At 43.2% G+C, this 18010-nt stretch overlaps 1 protein-coding gene and 1 pseudogene across 6 annotated transcripts in view; both read right to left on the minus strand.

The window, feature by feature from the left end:
* Positions 1-18010, minus strand: part of CAMK1D (calcium/calmodulin dependent protein kinase ID) — a 393502-nt gene that overhangs the window by 299158 nt on the left and 76334 nt on the right. The window lies entirely within an intron of this gene.
* LOC118923921 (U6atac minor spliceosomal RNA) lies at positions 4485-4598 on the minus strand (annotated as a pseudogene).

Below are 18010 nucleotides of genomic sequence, written 5' to 3' on the forward strand. Positions count from 1 at the left end.
AATGCCCAGATGAGGAGAATTCCTTTTTTATTTTTGTTTATCTGAGTTGGGGTGGGGGAAGCTGCCCTGTTATCCTTCAATTAGAAACCCACCAAGCTCTGCATGTAACTAAAATCTACAGAACTCTAAGTACTTTATGAGTGTGTTCTCAGCAGATTTCCACATTATGGCTGTATATGCAAATGCAGAATTTAAGGATGACTGTTCTCTGTCGGTGTCCAGAATGGCTAAGGAATGAGTCAGCTATTTAATCTTCTGCCTCAGAGAATAGCTTACGAACCATATATATGTGGCCAAATTTCAAAGAATACAAAATATGACAAAATAAATTTGGGATCAATATACTGACCACTCCTTTTTGCCTTGTCTGATGCTAGCCGCTAACGCTGAACTTCTCAAATTATAGTACATGTGCTAGGAGTCGGTGAGCCACAAAATTACAAGAGAACATCAGCGTGGAGCACAAGCGTTCCTCAGCAGGAGTCCGTGAAACATCCAGACATCCCCAAGTGCACGTGTTCACCACTCTTCGTACTTTGAGAGAGTCCTCAGGGGGTGAGTGGAAAAGCACAACTTAGGGTGAGGGAAAATACTGACATGCTGCACCCATCAGCTCAGGCCTGAGCTAGGTGTTTGCAGGTCAGTCACCTTGGTTAATTTCCTACTTCAGTCATTCAACAACCAGAAGAACAAGGGGAACAGCCAGAGCCATTATGGTTTTGAGATACGTTTAACTTGGCTTTCAGAACCTGGCTCAGCATTTGCATCACATCCTTCAAATGGAGGACCCCAGGTGAGAGAGAAGCACCAGGAACTTGGTAGCAAAAGCAAGCCAGCAGCAAACTCAGACATGAGAAAAGCAGTTAATTGCAGATACACATGTGCTGGCAGGTTATGAATGCTTGTTGTTTACTCAAAAGGGTCAACTTTTGAATCAAAATAAACGACCAAATTTACTAATAAATACTAATAATTTATATGTGTATTAAATAATTGCTGATACATTTATATGTGTATTAAAACACACATGCGCGTGCACACACTTAGAGCTTATTTTCATTTCCTAACCCAGTTAGTCAGGAAATAAGTTTGCTCCTGACAGGAAGTGCAGCCACTGTTTGGTTGACAGAATTTTGCCAAGGGACACACCTTCTCTGGTGGGTGCTCCCTCTTTCCTCCCAGCCCACGCAGAAGGTAACTCGTCCACGCTGCTGTTAATTATCACCAGCAGGAGAGGACCCCACTACGTTAACTAGCTACAGAGAAAAACTCTCTGACTCAGATCAACTCACTGAGACTATTTGTCTTTTGATCCCTCTCCTGTTTAATAATTTATATGACCGAAATTTTAGGTAGTGAGCCCAACACAACCCACAAATACCAACTCTCTTTTTGTTGTCTGTGTTACATTGTATTTTATATGCATTCTGTCCAACTGCCGTGAGACTCCACAAATGCAGTCAAAGGCTTATAGGCAGTTTAAAAAAAAACTTAGCAGCCCAGAAAAACAAATAGTCAATTCAGTAAAACATGACTACAAAAGAATCCATTTATTTTTCATGAAATTAACAACTGGGGCTTTGGCAAAACACTAAAACCACTCTGAACATATACTCATCTGCTTTGCTGACTCACAAAGGAGCTAAGGATTGCACTGTGTGATAAGAAGTGTTGGTTGGGAATATTCAGGTGAACTGGACACCAGAGAATTACTGTGTTTACTGTGTCTTTAGCAAACTGGGAGTGGCTCCTAAGAAAAGCAGTCTTTGGTTTCTGTGATAAGCATCAAACTTCTTCCTCCAAAGATGTTCTGGCAAAACCAGTCTCCCTTCCATGTGGTGAGTCTTCTCCTAGGAGCATGTGTGGACTACAGTCATGGGGGAGCAATGCCTAAACACAATCACGGAAGACTGCATGGGCTGTTGCCCTGCTTCTGGGTATGCATACTTTAAAACATTTCTCATTAAACTGCTTATCTCAAATAGCAAAAGGCATTAGAGAATCAGCCCACCTTCAATGAACTTCCCCATCTTCCTCTCTCACCGTGTGTCCCTGTTGTTCTTATTTCCTCTCATATAATTAAACTCAGAAAGAAAACACTACTTAGTGAGCAGCAGACCTGTACCCTCACAGTTCCCAGATTCCTTGCATTATCCTTGAGCAAAGGTGCTTAATGCCCATCACTTTTTGCAAGGTCGCCTCACTGTTAATGATGGGGAATATGGACAGGTGTGTCATCATGACTCCCCCTACTCTAGTGACTCCACCAGCTGGGCCAGTGATGCTGTCAAACATTCCCAAAAGGCCAGACCAGAGCAGAGCAGAAGAATTCATGCAGTGTCTCTCCTTTTCCATTAACAGGAAGCAAAGACTTGAGCTTACCTTGAGATTCCAAGAGAACAGTCCCTCAAAGATGGCCCAAGTGTCTTAAGCAATAGAGAATAGGGAAACACAATGGCAGGCTACCCTCTGCACCTTTTGTGCATTTCCTAGGATGCTGGATTCTTGGAATCCCTGGGCATTTCCTTACTATTCTATAGAGCAGAGTTTATCATGATTATGAAATAAAGATCTGTATTACTCTGCATTTCTTAACCTCTAAAATGAATCTGATTTCTGTTGCTTTCTTAACTACATCACAGACCTATGATTGTTTGTAATTATGGTGGCTCCATATATTTTGGACTTTGGTTGCCAGGAAATTCCACACTTCCAAGCCTGGCTCCCAGGCTGTATTATTTCTTCATATCTGAGCAAGACTTAAGTTGTTGCAGAATTGGAGATGCAAGAAGCACTGTGACCATCACATTTTCCTATGGCTTCAACCTTTGCTTCTCAAGTTTCACCAAAATTTAATTGAACCAAAAGAAACAGAAAAATCTCTATCAAAAAATCATTTCATCCCAGGAAATTTTTTAAATAACCATATTAATCTTTCATCTGATTCATAAACTATGAAAGAGAAATCAGCCAGTAATAGGCCAGAGTAAGGAAAAATAAAACACAGGAGAAGTGTTTCAAATGTCTATGTTATCCCCTTGGAAATATCTCCACAGTATTTTTAGACAATTATTGTCATGAAGATACATATAAAGTGAAGACTATGTGGTATTATGTGGTATGTGTTTATATTTCAATTTTCTATAGTTAATATGTCATAGTAAAGGCACAATTTACATTTAACCACCTTTTGAATGGGAAAAATAGACTGCTTACAGTACTATCTTGTCTGTTCAATAACCTGTGGGTACAGTCACAAACCATATAGATAACATTAGCCCCAGTATAGTCTCACTGTGAAAACAAATTATGATGATTAAATCAACTTTTTTAAAAATGTATTCAACTACATTCCAGTCTCCTGCCAACACAGTAGTGGACTAGAATAGAGTGATTGCTATAATGTGTTTATTTCTTGTTTGTCTGTTTGAAACTTAATGTAATGATATTATATAGTAAAATGAAATCCTGACTGTTGTAGCAAGATTAAAAGTGAAAATTTACCCCCCTTCTTATCCTGTGTGCAAGAACACTGGTCTCAAATGCACAGGAACACACAGGGATACAGATCGGCAATTAGCCTCCCTTCTGACCTCAGCACAGATGCCTCTCACTTCCTTCCCTACCCCAGGAGCCTCCTCTCCCTTGCTCACCACTGCTTCTTGTTTGCCCCTTCAAGAAAGCCAACTCCGTGAAAGCTCGGACCTTAAGGCTCCCACTGACAGCACCTAAAACAGTGCCTGGCACATTAGGGCTGGCAGGTTGGCTCGATCAGCAGTGGCAACTGAAAGACTAATGCTGAGTTAGCTCCTGCGAGAGGAAATGGAGTGGACGGCCTCCCCTTTCATGATGCATTCAACCAGCTTCAGTTTCTGCCACCTACGCTTCATCTCGTTCAATGTCGAAAGGGCTTTCCCACACAGATTCACTTTCACAGGTTGGTGGTTTTCTGCATGATTCAAGAAGTCAACACAATATAAAAAGATACATGCAGAAAGATGCATCATTCCTACACCTACCCCTAATACTTCTGATCCTCTCTGCCTGCTAAGATAGGCATCTATATTAGGTTTTTGTTTATCCTTCCAGTGTCTCTTCATGCAAATATAAGCAAATTCACCTATGTATTTTCATATCCCCTCCTTTCTTACACAGAGGTAGCATACTCTATACACTAGTCTCCACCTTGCTTCTTTCACTTGGCAATGTACCAGGACATCGTTCCATGTCAGAACAGTGATCTTCAAAACTCTCTTTCAACAACTGCACAGCATTCCACTGTACACATAGCCATCCCTCACCACTCCCTTACTGACTGGTGGGCGCGTGATGGCTTCTGATGTTCTGGTATTACACACAAAGCTGCAAAGATAACCCCATACAAATGTCATTTCATTGTGTGTGCAGGAAGGAACCCAAGAGCAGGCCTGCTGCATCTGTGGTGCTGGCCCTCACCACCAGATCCCCCTCCGGCAGGGCTGTTGAAACAGAGTTAGGCACTATAAAGAGGTGTGTGTGTGTGTGTGGTAGGGGTCATTAGATTTTTTCCACTCTTGTCAAGGGGAGTGGTAACCTAATTCTTCACTTTTGTAAAACACAGACTCTTAAAAAATTTAAATATATGCAGCATCCCCCAATGACAATTGTCCTTCCATTTCCCTATTCTACTTTCAGCCATCAGTGCTCTAGGTTAACAGATTTTCCCTCTAGTAACCTACTAGAGGAAAACAGACCCTCAAAAAAGCATTGAAAGCCTAGTTAATATGGGTGGAATTAAATTTTTATAAGAGTATTCAGGGACTCAAAAAATTTTTTTCATCACGATATCCAAAATGACATGGAAAAACATAATATTTAAAAACCTTATTCATTCCAATTCAGGGGACCCCCAAAAACAATTTATATTCTCAGGGTTTTTAGTAATTCATGACTGTTTTTCACAGTGAGAATCTAAAATTAGAAAATGATGCCTATTTTCAGAATTAATGAAAAGGTCCTTTTCTCACCCCTTCCAGAGAAGGCAGGAGGAAACAACATACTTTCACATGAGAATCTCAGCTTTCAGGAAATCAACTCTCTGACTTACGATATTTATTACAGGCAAGAAGCACAAAAGCAAGGGTCTGCTTTTGTATAGCACAATTTATTATGTATGAGTATACTCAATCATTCCTTTGTTTGATATAATTTTCTGTAACACCTTCAATATACTTTAAAAACCATCTGGCATGGACGATATAATATTCTCCCTCTGCTAGTGAATATAAACTTCAATTATAGGGAAAATTATTTACCTTAATCAGTAACTCATTCTCCATCTACCAAAGACATGTACAAAAATGTCTCCAGCTACTTCATTCCTAACAGCGCCAAACTGGAAATAATTAGATGTCCATCAAGTGTAGAATGGGTATCTAAATGTCATACAGTGGAATGCTGCACAGCAATGGGGAAAAAATGAATACTTCACCCATGCCACAACACGAATCAATCTCACAAAACCTACGTATGATTCCATCTGTATGGAATTCAAATCAGGCCAAACTAATACACAATGACAGAGATCAGAATAGTGATTACCTTCGGGTGGCACCTGTGAGGGGCTGTTGTTCCAACTGAAGAAAGGATACCAGGTAGCCTTCCAGGTCGTTAAAAATGTCCTACAGCTTGTTCTAACTGGCCATTACATGGGTTAAAAATGTTTGAGATTTGTGAACTTAATTATATGTAAATTATATCTCAACATACTGAACTGGTCAGCTAGGATCTAACCAAGAGGTCCTTACTCCAGATGTGGTCAACCAGAAGCACACCCACATTTACACTTGAGTAATATTAGTCCTCTGCTAACTAGCAGAATGAATGTCAGAAATTATTTTTTTCTGGATGAAATCATGGCTTATTGATTAGCCTGATGGGTGTTGGGAATGTGGTACAATATTTTAGGTACTCCCGACCCTTGAGCAGATGGGGTATGAGAACACGTGCAGCAAGGCCCACAGCCTGTACCCTGAGGCTTGACTCTGTAAAAGGTCCAGCCATTGGTCTGGAGGATTTCTGGCTGCCTGATGCCCAGCATGAGGGTGACGGAATCCTGCCTTTGGAATATTGGCGATCGTACCTCAAGGGAAGCTTTCACCCCAAGCTGTGGTAAGCGCACCTACAAGGGCGATGGGACCAGAGGTGAGACAAGCTGCACAGGCAGGTGAATGATGCACAGCAGCACCCACAGAAGGCAGCCAGCCACAGGAGGTTTCCAAGAGCAGCCACAGCTCTTGGGGACTTGTAGAAAAAGATAGAGGACATGATCCATATGTGCAGATGACCCAAAATTAAATCAGATGAAAGACTCAGAATTCTCAAGACCTTGACAGGCTGGCTTAGTGAACTGGATCTAACAAGGTAACAGGAGGAGGGACCTACACGGCTGGCAGGGAGGAGCAGGAGGGGGATGCTGAGCTCCTTTTCCCTCCCTTCTCTTGGGCACCTACTGGAAGCCCACCTACCCCTCTTCTCCCTCTGCCAGGGAGGAGGCCTTCAGTGGGCAGCGCCACCTGATTCAGAGGTTCAGGATTAGGAGGCCTTTTACTGCAACACACCACAATTTAACTTTTATCAGAAATAAAGTTAGTATTTGGTCTCCATCTTTCTGATGCCCACATCCCTACCTCTTAACCAGTTCACAACTACTTTAGAGCTCAGGTGGAAAAGCCGGGTTCTCAATCTGCTCTCATCCCTCACACACATAACAAGGTGGCCTGGGACAGGTTTGGGTGGCAAGGCTAAGAAGCTGAGAAGTGGCTGCTCGGAGCACCTGCGCAATGCGGAAAAGGTGCCAGTGGCCATGTGACCTCTGGGGCTGGAGCACCTGACATCCCCAGGCCGTTACTACATGACTGTTCCATTCTTTTGTTCTGAAAAAAATGGGAGTTTCCATGGATAGGTAACCTGACAGACCCAGCATTTAGTCTCCTTGAATAAAACACCAGAGTCTCAAATAATGAAACATAATGAAATAGGACTGTCAAATGCCTCCTTGTAGCTCTAAATGGCATTTATGAACACTTCTGGGGCATATAAAACGCAAGCCCAAATCTGTTAGTCCTGAAATAAATTTACTGCCTCTTTTTCTCTGACAAGTGTGCAATGTATCTAGCCAGTCGATACTAGGTCTGCCCAACCTATAGGCTGACCTATAGGTCAAGTCCCATATGAAGCACCCCCTAACCCATCTCAGTTAATTCCAAATTTCCATCTCATTGTGTGATAGAGCCATAGTCTATAAACTCTGAAACCTCCTTCTCCAAGAACAAGAGATAAATGAACAATCAGAGCAGCGCTTCCCAAAGGTGTTAAACATGAAACAATGATCCTTAAAGATCACTCAGCTGCTCCTACTCCTAGCTCCCCAGATGCAGGGACATCAGTAACATAAAGAGAATTTGGTGTATGATCTGACCACACCTGGGGCACCTGAATATGACCTGGATACCAAGGATACTTAAAAATTATTATTAATTGTGTTTATTGTGGTATGTTATTTTGGTTATAGTGGAAAACATTTTTCTTTCTCTCCTTCCTTCCTTGGGGGAATGGAGGAGCAGATATTCTTAGTAAGTATTAACAGAGGTGGAATGTCAGGATAACACTTTTTTATTGAAATGTAACTGACATGCTAAGTTGAACTGTGTATGACAGGATGATTTGATACACTTATATATTGCAATATGATTACCATGGTAGTGTTAGCTAACACCTCCATCATCTCACATAATTACCATTTCTTACTCCTGGTGAGAATATTTACGATCTAGTCTTTCAGCAACTTACTACTATATAATACAGTATGTTAACTATAATCACCATGCTGTGCATCAGATTCCCAAAACATTCATCTTCTAACTGCACGTTTGTACCCCTTGATCAACATTTTCCCTTTTCTCCTATCTGCCAGACAGTGGTTATCATCGTTCTATACTCTCTGCTTCTACAAGTTGGGCTTTTTTAGACTGTATGTGTAAGTGAAACCATACAGTATTTGTCTTTCTCGGTCTGATGTATTTCACTTAGCATAATGCCCTCAAGGCCCATCCATGTTGTTGCAAATGGAAGGATTTCCTTCTTTCCCACTGGCTGAATACTATTCCACTGTATATCTATAGCATGTCTTCTTTAATCCATTCATATATTGATGGATACTTAGGTTGTTTCCATGTCTTGGCTATTGTGAATAATGCTGCAATACGGTATCTTTAATACTTTAAAATATCTTAGCATTTTTTACAAATGGAATAATTTAAATAAATGAATGAATGAATGAATGAATAGCTGGCCTGACCAAGGTACACACAGCTGGTTAGTGGTGGAGGTGATTAATGGCCAAGCACCCTTCCTCTGTTTTATAAAAGACCATAGGCAATGTCTTACACATCCTCTACAGCAGAGCAGCTACTAAACATGACTGCAACCTTTCAGAGGGCCGTTTGGCTTTGGAGAGGCCCTGCACCTTTCAAATCAGTGTGGCAAACTCAGCTTTAATGAAAAGAACACATTTCTAGACTGGTCTTCTTCTCTGACCCAAATGACCACATAATGGCTGAATGGTCATTGAATATTGGCCTAGGCCGACATCTGAGTTTCTAGGACCCTGTCAGTGTACAAAGAAACTAGAATTGTTCATAACATAATAACATGATCTAATAGGATTAGTGTGTAATCACACAACAAAAAAACATGAACTGCCTACTATGTACAAGATATATTTTAAGTGTTTGACAAGAATGACCTCAGTTACTCACCATCACATCCAGAGATTCTCTGCATCATACAGACAAAGTGGCCAGGGCACAGAGAATTTAAGGAACTTGCCACAACCACAGAGCACTAAGGGACAGGACATGGTCAGCATTTTGGGTGCTCTACCATGTGTTCTTCCTATGCCCACTCTCTATTTCTGCATAGTCACACACAATGGTTTTCACAGGGAGAAATGGTCCAGGGATTATTCCTTCTCCTTGCTGTCTTCAAAAATAGTACAGAAGAATAAAAACAAAAGGTAAAAGAGAAAAATAAAATCTGGCCCCACAAGCCAAAACAAAATGTCTGATGTCAGAAGAATCTCTCAATTTGTTTTTCTCATGAAAAAAATCAAATCATTTACATATTGCTTAACTGTCTTCTCCAAACAAACCAGGGCAGGAAGTCCATGCAGCTGCGGAATTTCTCTCCTAGAACTATCTGGAGACTGCCCTATGGGCAGCAGAGGCCTGGAGCTGCCCATGAGGCCTGAAGCTCTTATCCTGAAGAGATGTAAAGCTGTCACTCATTCCCCTCAAGGGGTCTGGACAAATTTCTACCAAAAAGTTTTCGCACATGGGAAATAAAGGAGGATACAGTCCACCTTCCAGTACCTTCACTAACTCTTCCAGTATTGACAAGGACCTTGAATGAAGCTTTATAATTAAATTACTTCTTAACTTTTAATTTGTACCTTCAAAGCTTAAATGAGACACAAGACCAAAATAATCATATTCAAACAGCCAATCCTAGAAAAGGTGTGGTGTCTTAGGAGGAATCAGGGAAACTGCCTCTTGGAATGGTCCTTAGTCCTGTTCTAGAACCTCCATTAGTGCAATTATTCCCAACAGGAAGAAGTTAAGAGTACCTCATGCCACCTTAGAAGAAGTCACAGAATTCTCAAAAGAAGTCAGAGTCAACCCAAGACACAGCCTATGTGGCATCTGAAGGGAGAGGGGAAGGAGAGGCTAAAACCAGATCAGCAGAAATGAGGTCTAACTAAAGGACTTGGTGACACTGGCTGCAAAGGGCCTTATCACAAGAAGAAAAAGGAGTTTTAACATGGCTATATCCCTATTTGAAAAATCTGAGCTTCCTCAAAAATGAGGCTGAATGATGAAGGTAATAATTGAGGCAAAGGCCCTATTTCCCATCTGCAGTAGAAATGAAAAGTACTATCTACAAAGGACAAGAGCCTCTCATACAGAATATCCTCCTTTCGCTAGTTGGGAACTTGTCGTTCCTCTCCAAAATTTATGATTGTTAAAATTAGTATTTGACTTTCACCAAATGCCAGTAGCCTGTCTCTATCTGCTATTATGACTCCATCATTCATTCACCTCTGAACTGACTTTCAAAACATTGCTAACTTTGTCCCAGAAAACAACAGACAGGGACAAAGATAAGGAAGGCAATTAAAAGTTATACTAACAATAAAAATAAATTAGTGATACAATTTTCTGCAGTTGTCAAGGCATGGTTTATGACTTTTACATTTAAAAGACTGGGAATTTTTCTTCTTTTTATTACTGCAGATAGTGAAATGGGATGAGTATAATGGCTAAAGGCAAGTCAGGAAGAGAAAACACCCTGGGACAGTCTCCTGTCTAGAAATGGGAGTTAACATTGCCAGACAACGCTGGTCTTAATTGCCAGAGGATAACTGTCTCCTTGGCAGCCCAGTCGTGTCCTCTCCATTCAGGCCCATATTTTCATGCTACATATCTCACAGCTGGCTAACAGGGAAGCCAGACTGGTAACCAGAGAGAGTAGGCCTAAGGCCCATCCTTTGTACCGAAGGCAGGCAAAACTAAAATAGCAGAACCAAAGCTAAGTCTAAGTGAACTCCAGCCGTGCAGTGTAAGACAGGGTCCACGGAGGTTTCATTTCAGAACTGGCACATTAACTCAGTTTGAATATTCTCCTCCTCTACATCTGAGACCAGAGAAATCGGGGGTTCCACAGTCATTCTCATGCCTGGCTATGTGAGCGCAACATGAGGTTTATGCCTCTATCAAGGCAATTACAAAACTACACTGTAACTGCTAATGTCTATGCTTGTCTGTCCCCTCCCCTGCCATGGGGCCGCCCTCAAATGTGAACAACATGATTTATCCAACTGTATGTTTGACAGCAGCACCTGGCACACACTGGGCATCCATCATCTCTGTCCCATAAATACTGAATGGTTCTTATAAACAGACAATCCCTGAGAAGACTGCCTGCTCATAAACATCCTTCCTACTCAAGCCAAAGTTTCACCAGGGAAGGCTCATTGCTTTGGCTCTGTCTTCCAGAGTCCTTAACAAAATAGATATGAGAGGAGTGTCACCGTTTCCTCAACTGCTGTGAGCTAAAACAGAAAGGGAGTAAAAGAAAATGGCTCAAAATGAACGGGAAAGGCTAGCAAGGAAAGAAATGGTGAGGGAAAACAAGCAGGAAGAGAAGAAATAAGAAAAGGTAAGACAAGAAGGAGGAGAAGAAATGTCCCCCCTTCTCCAGAGTTTTACATGGAATCTCCCATCCCTGCCTCTTGTCCTGGCAGAATTTTGGACATTTCCAAGGATACTCATTTCCAACATGCTCCTCTTTACAAATGAAATGGAGGAAGTAGGTTTTCACTTTTTCCAAAATGCTCAACAGCGGCTGAAAATTCCCTTTTGAACTTTTCCTTGTTAGAAATGGAAGTAAAGGGAGAAACACTTCATATTCAACCTTCCCCAATCTAAAAAGCATCATTAGAGTTTAAACATATGGAAACTGACTGAAGCTGAATATTCAGGGTTTAGAATAACAACCAAAGACAGTGAATATGAATGAAGGGCTTTGCAGATCTATCTGAAAACATTAGCAGAACGAAGTTCCATTTTTCTATCAAGTTTTAAAAGAAATCAAAGTTTTAAGGAAAGCAAATTACTAATAAAGACTATTTAATAACTCTTTGAGCCTATCATTTAAATTTTATTGAGTTTCAGTCCATCCTAATTTATTCATAAGACCTAAAGAATTGTAACTGCTGCCCTTTTGTGCCGATTTCCATTTATCCACATTTTTGTGCAAGAAAATTATTTTTATATAATTTCCAATCCAATCTGTGTTCTGGAGATTTTACTGAAACTATCATCAAATGATTCTCAGGTGATGTGGGGATTTTCATTCTCATCTAGGAAAAGAATATATAAAGTTTTTAGACTGAGAAGAAGAAATAGAGTATGGCTTTTGTCACAGCAAATGAAACATAACAATAGGTATCTAACAGAACTAAAGTATGACAATAATGGCAGGGGGAAAAAAGAGCAACAGACCTACTATTTCATAATCACTACCTAATTAAAAAGCGACTTCCATAAGGAGCTGGAAAGAGTGAACCCCAGGCCAGGGGAGCCCATCTCTGCCATTCATCAGATTTAAAGAGAAGTTTCTGCCAGAAAGTAAAACAGGTCAGCTCACTAAATTCTTTCCCATTTGGTTGAGGAAAACAGAATCTCCAGAGCCTGCTTGGTAACAAAGAGCAGAAGAAACAAGTAATTCCTGCCCCTCTCAGGACTCCAAACTGTCAGGTTCAAGAGCAAACCACTCAAGATGCAGCTCTGTGGCTGGTTCTTGGAACAGATGTTCCCCCAGCCGCTAATGCAAACAGAAGGGGAAGAACAGTAAGGGCAAAATCCACATTTGTCATCACAACCAGGCCCCCAAACGCAAGCAAACAGTAAAATACACAATATTTCAGTCCTGTGAGGTTAATCTCCGTAGCTCACTCAACAGCTATATCTTACCGAAATAAAGGGATGCACATTCAGAATAATTTTGAAAACATTTAGCTCTTGCTGTCTAGCCTCCAGTCAATAAATGCACCCATAGACAGATGCTTTCAATACACATTAAACCACAACAAACAACTGTTCTGGTCTCTGAGACACAAGTCTTTTTTCCCCACAGAAAACATCAGTCATAATTCAAAAATGACTTGTGGAAAAGGAAATTTATCCTATGGTGTACAGAACAATAGTGTTCAGAGGGCCAGGCACTGGGACTGGGGTTTAAAACTTCTGTTCCCAGAAGTTTAAAGCTTAGGGTTAATAATCCCTAGCAGAATATCAAAAATGGAGACCCACTACCCCTGGGCAAGAGGTCAGCAGGAGTAGGCAAGTTTTATTATATGCTCCTGGGAGACGCAGACAGCTGTCTGACGTCTGTCCTACCCTGACTACAGTTTCCTACCCATGAGATGTGCAAGGCTGCACTTCATAACTGGGAGGAGAAAGGGAAAGAACCTAGCAGCAGAAAGCTGTGGTCTTGGGAAAATTCCATGAAAAGCCAAAATCAAACAGAAATATTACGCCTTTCTAAAAAGCGAAAGTAGTATAGTGCACTCCAAGGGTGCGGTTTGTATTCAGCGTCCAAAGGCAAGTTTCTTTTTTTATTGTTAAGTAGTCAAAACTATTAACTGTGTGGTAGGATACGGCAAGCAGAGAAGAAAGAGGGAGGCTGCCCCAAAGCCATGGGAACAGACCTGTCACAGTGCTACTGAGATACCTCACACTTCAGAAGTTGTGGTGAGAAGTTTAAAGCTTAGGGTTAATAATCCCTAGCAGAATACCAAAAATGGAGACCCACTACCCCTGGTCAAGAGGTCAGCAGGAGTAGGCAAGTTTTATTAAAATGTTTAATTCCCAGATCAGTGAAATGAATAGAAAAGGGCTCCCAGAAAACAGGAACTGGCTACGAGAGAAAGACACACCCGGGGACCCCTACTGGTAGAATATGGGGCTTAGACGGGGAGGGTTTTCTTAGAAGCTGAGCACGCCACTTAAGAAAGTAAAAGAATTAATGTCTTGGGAATTATGCCTTTTCATACTTCCTATTCAGAGACGACAACAGCCACATACATAGTCCCATCAGGGCAGGGGATGGCCAGGTGGTTTACCCAAAGCACAGGGGAGTACCAGAGGTGGACAAGAGACCCCAAGAGCTGTTCAGAAGGAGGGTTCTTTTCAAAGGGGGATCCGTGAGCAGTGGTCCAATATAAAGGGGATGAGAGCCAATGCTCTGAGTGTGGGGCCAAGGTCTTCAGCAGCCAGACTCCCTCCACAATGAGCTGGCACAGAGCGGGGTGTAGAGGACAGGGTTCACAGGGCAGGCCTGCCACCTTCCCTCTGTGGCCTGCTTCCGAGGCCAGCCCGAGGCTGGCAGCTGAGGTTGGGATTTGGGAAGGGTTCCCACCATCCCAACAGAGACTGGTTATGCAAGCCATGTAGTTTAATGCCTGCAGAGAACAGAGAGGCAGAGAGAGGGAGAATGTGCCCACCTGCCTAACCACACTGGAGCCTTCTCCTGCCCTCAGACTGGGACTTACACCACTGGCTCTCCTGGCTCTCAGGTCTTTAGGCTGAAGTTACACCTCTGACTCTCCTGGGCCTCTGTTTGCCAACTACACATCACAGAACTTCTCAGCCTCCATAATGACAAGAGTCAGTTCCTAACAATAAATCGCTATCTATCTCCTATCTGTTCTTTTTCTCTGGAAATATACAAGAGTATTATTGATAGGTTTGAGAATATCAAAGAAAGTTTTTAACTTTTCAACTATGGATGAAGATTTGCTGATTTGGGTCCTTAAATCTGTGGAAACTTTAAAGCAATCAGCTGTTCAATGCTATTATCCCTAAAGCCACCAGCTAATTCTGAGCGTATTGAGGGTTTATAACTAATGAGAAGAACAGTCTGGACTCTGTAAGCCAGCTCCACACCTTCACAGTCTGACTGGGCCCAGCCCTGCTCCTGGCTCCTGACAAGGGCAGCAGTGGCCACCTACTGGCACATGTGGTCTGGGCCATGTGGAGGATGTACTCCACAGACACTACTGTGAAACTTCAAGCCCTGAAGAACTCTGCCATTTTGCAGACAACATTCAGAAAGGTTGAGAGACCTGTCATGAGTCAAGATGTGTGTCTGATTCCAAACCCCACACATTCTATGCCATCACCCGGTTATAGTAGGTAGACAGGCAGCCATGAGCAGGGAGGCAGTTAGGGACTTTGGTGGTGTTTATATTTGGCGGTTAGATGCGTGTTAATACCCTAAACATTCCATGTAAACTGTTCTTGAGAGATGTGAGGAGGGAGAGTATGCCGAGACTAAGGGGTCCCACCAGACTGAAGTTGACCCTGCCTTCACTTCAGAGGGCAGGACGTGCTCATTAGCATACTAAAAATCATGTCCCTTGGCACCAAGACAGTTCCTAGGCAGACATCGCCTCCCTACTCCCAGCAAGCCCCACCTCTCCTGGTGAATATTCCACCTCCTGCTTTGACTCCAGCTGTAAGACCTCCAACAGACACCCCCCAGCTGCTCACCACCAGAGTGTGCCCTCACTCCCTCCTTGAGTGTGCACTTTGCCTTACTGAGATGCTCTTTGCTTAAACCTGCTTGACCTGCTCATGAATTATTTCTCCACCAGAGTCAAGAACCCTCTCCCAGGTTGAGGTCTCACCTGGAGCACAGGGAGACCTCCCCAGATTGAATTGCCTGATTATAGCCACAGCCAATTTGAGAAATATTCCAACACACTGGTGGTGTTTTTTGTTTTGTTTTGTTTTTAGGGTTGGTTATTAAAAGTAGAAAAGGGACAGAAAAGAGAGCTTTTCTCTGTTCACATTTACAAAAATACTCAGTATCTTCCTTGGCGTTTAGAAATACTAAGGGCACCCTGAGAAAAACGGCCCCAGCCAGGTCAGACCCCAAGGACATATGGAAAAGTTGTTGAAATGCATGGTGCCAGCTGTTCCTACAGTGGAAAACCACGTGTCTCATTCTGCGTGAGCTGAGGGGAAAACTGTATTATGTCTACAAAGGCTTCCATGATAGGAGAAAGGTTTATGCTGAACACCTGCTTTCCTTGGGGTAGTCTGGGATTTGGGTGCGAGCCAGGCATTCGTGATCAGCCCCCAGTAGAGGCTCTGGCTGCTGAGTCTCCAAGAACTCCTCTGGTGCCCACCTTTTTCACACGTGCTGACGCACCTCCTGAGTGACTCCACCAGGGGAGGACCCTGGGAGTTCGGGCCTGGTCTCCCCTGGCCTTGGCCCCATTCGCCTTTCCTTTGCAGATCTCCCTCTGGACCTTCACACTATAGTAACTCATAGCCATGAATACAACTCTGAGCTGAGTCCTGTGAATTCCCCTGGCAAATTATCTACCCCAGCGGCAGTCTTGGGGATCCCTACCACAGTGGGGCTTCATAGTTATTCATGACTGAGTAAGCTCTGGTACCATAGATGCTCACGACCCAACCCTGGGCCTTGTAGATGAGGAGCTGCACGCTTCCTGTCCCAGTGCACCAAGGCAGGGATGGCAGTTCAAACTCCCAGGGACCACGCACACTTCGGAAGAGGCATTCATGCAACCAAAAAAACTGCACAGGAAGAAGCCTGAGATTGTTGCCTAACAGGACTGCTAGTCCATCCTTGTTTACGCTGGGATTCTAAACACAGCTATTTACGAGCTGAGGCTTGACCAACTCGAAGCACCCCAAAGACGGTGCTGAGAATGGCACTGAGCAAAGCTGCGCGCAGCCGGGCTCTGCAGCTCCTCACTGTGTATCAGTGAGGGTTTTCCAGAGACACAGAACAGGAGATGCACAGATACACGCTCCGGACATTTACGTAGGGATTAGCTCACATGGCTGCCGAAGCCAAGGAGCGCCAGCATCTGTGGTCTGCAAGCTGGGCACCAGGAAAACCAGCAGTGGGATTCAGTTTGAGTTCAGTGGCCTGAGGTCCAGGGGAACCAATGTCCCAGGCAAGAGATGCTGGATGTCCCACCTCAAGAAGAGAGAGCAAACTCGCCCTTCCTCTGCCTTTTCGTTCCATTCAGGTCCGCAGGACTGGGTGAAGCCCACCCACATTAGGGAGGGCAATCTGCTTTACTCATTCCACGCAATCAAATGCTGATCTCTCCCAGACACATCCCCACAGACACACCCAGAAATAATGTTTTGCCAGTTATCTGGGCAGCCCTTAGCCCAGCCAAACTGACACATAAAATTAGCCATGATAATACATAAAATACATTACTGCAGAAATGCTCTGAATCCATGGCCTTATTTTTCCTTCTTTTCCATGCTTTTCACTCTGTGAATATATACCAAGTGCCAACTTTCTGGAAGACACATCTAAGGCATCTGAGGGAGATGCCAACAATATGGTCCCCATCCTCTTCCTTTCCAATCAAGTGAATCCCAAGCAAGCATCAGAAAATTCCAGGCACTGGAACTCTCAAAGTCGGCTTCCCTGACCCAATTTCATCCTTCTCTCACTGACTAAATCACCAAGCACCACTGGGGGAGAGGACCATAAGGAAGCCTAGACAATTTTGTTTGAAAAAAGCAAGTATTTTTTAGAAATCAAACCTTCAATCTGAGGGGAAAAAAAAGGAATGAAAGAAAATTACTGTGGACCTGGAGCAGGAAAAAAATCTCAATTGTTGGTAACTAAATCCTGTGGTCCACAGAAAGGGACTTGGTAGTGATAAGAATATCTGCAAATCTCCTAGGAAGTGTGAGGCATAAAAGTAGCCAAGGTTAGTAAATATTTTCAGCTGGGAGACTGGGGGGTCTCCATGCCCCACTCATGTCTAAGAAAACAACAGCATCCAGAGGGTAATTCTGAGGCTGGCTGAGATGAACTCCGACCTAGCACCTGGCATGTGGTCTGTTGGTTTTTCTCCAGCAGAATTACACAGTTCACGTTCCACCTGCCCCCACACCCGGAACACACTTGGGCATAGTCTGTAGTTCTCGTCAGTTATCTGGTGAGACAGTTCAGAGACTGTCAAGTCACAACATAGCATTTGTATTTACTTTAATTCTGTGCAGCTTGTACACGACTCTCCCACAGGATCTCCCCTTGTGGTGCAGAAGCTCCCGTCACTAATACTTCACCATCTTGGAAAAATTTGGCTGAAATCTGGGCTTCAGGGGACACCAAGCATGAGCCCAGCAAGAGTAGAGCACAGGTGACAAGGCTCTGAAGCTGGACAAAGGTAAGTCCCCAGGGGCAAAAGCCCTGATTATCTCCTGCAGCAGCGGCAAGCACTCGCACCCTGGAAACATTCATTCATTTGGTCTCATTTCAGAGGGAAGGTAAAAGGCTCCCAACCTCGCTGCAACCCCCCAGGTGGGCCTGTGAAAAAAGACACAGACAGCAGACACCACCC

The sequence above is a fragment of the Manis pentadactyla genome, chromosome 3 (assembly GCF_030020395.1).
Source record: "Manis pentadactyla isolate mManPen7 chromosome 3, mManPen7.hap1, whole genome shotgun sequence".
NCBI classification, from domain to species: Eukaryota; Metazoa; Chordata; class Mammalia; order Pholidota; family Manidae; genus Manis; species Manis pentadactyla.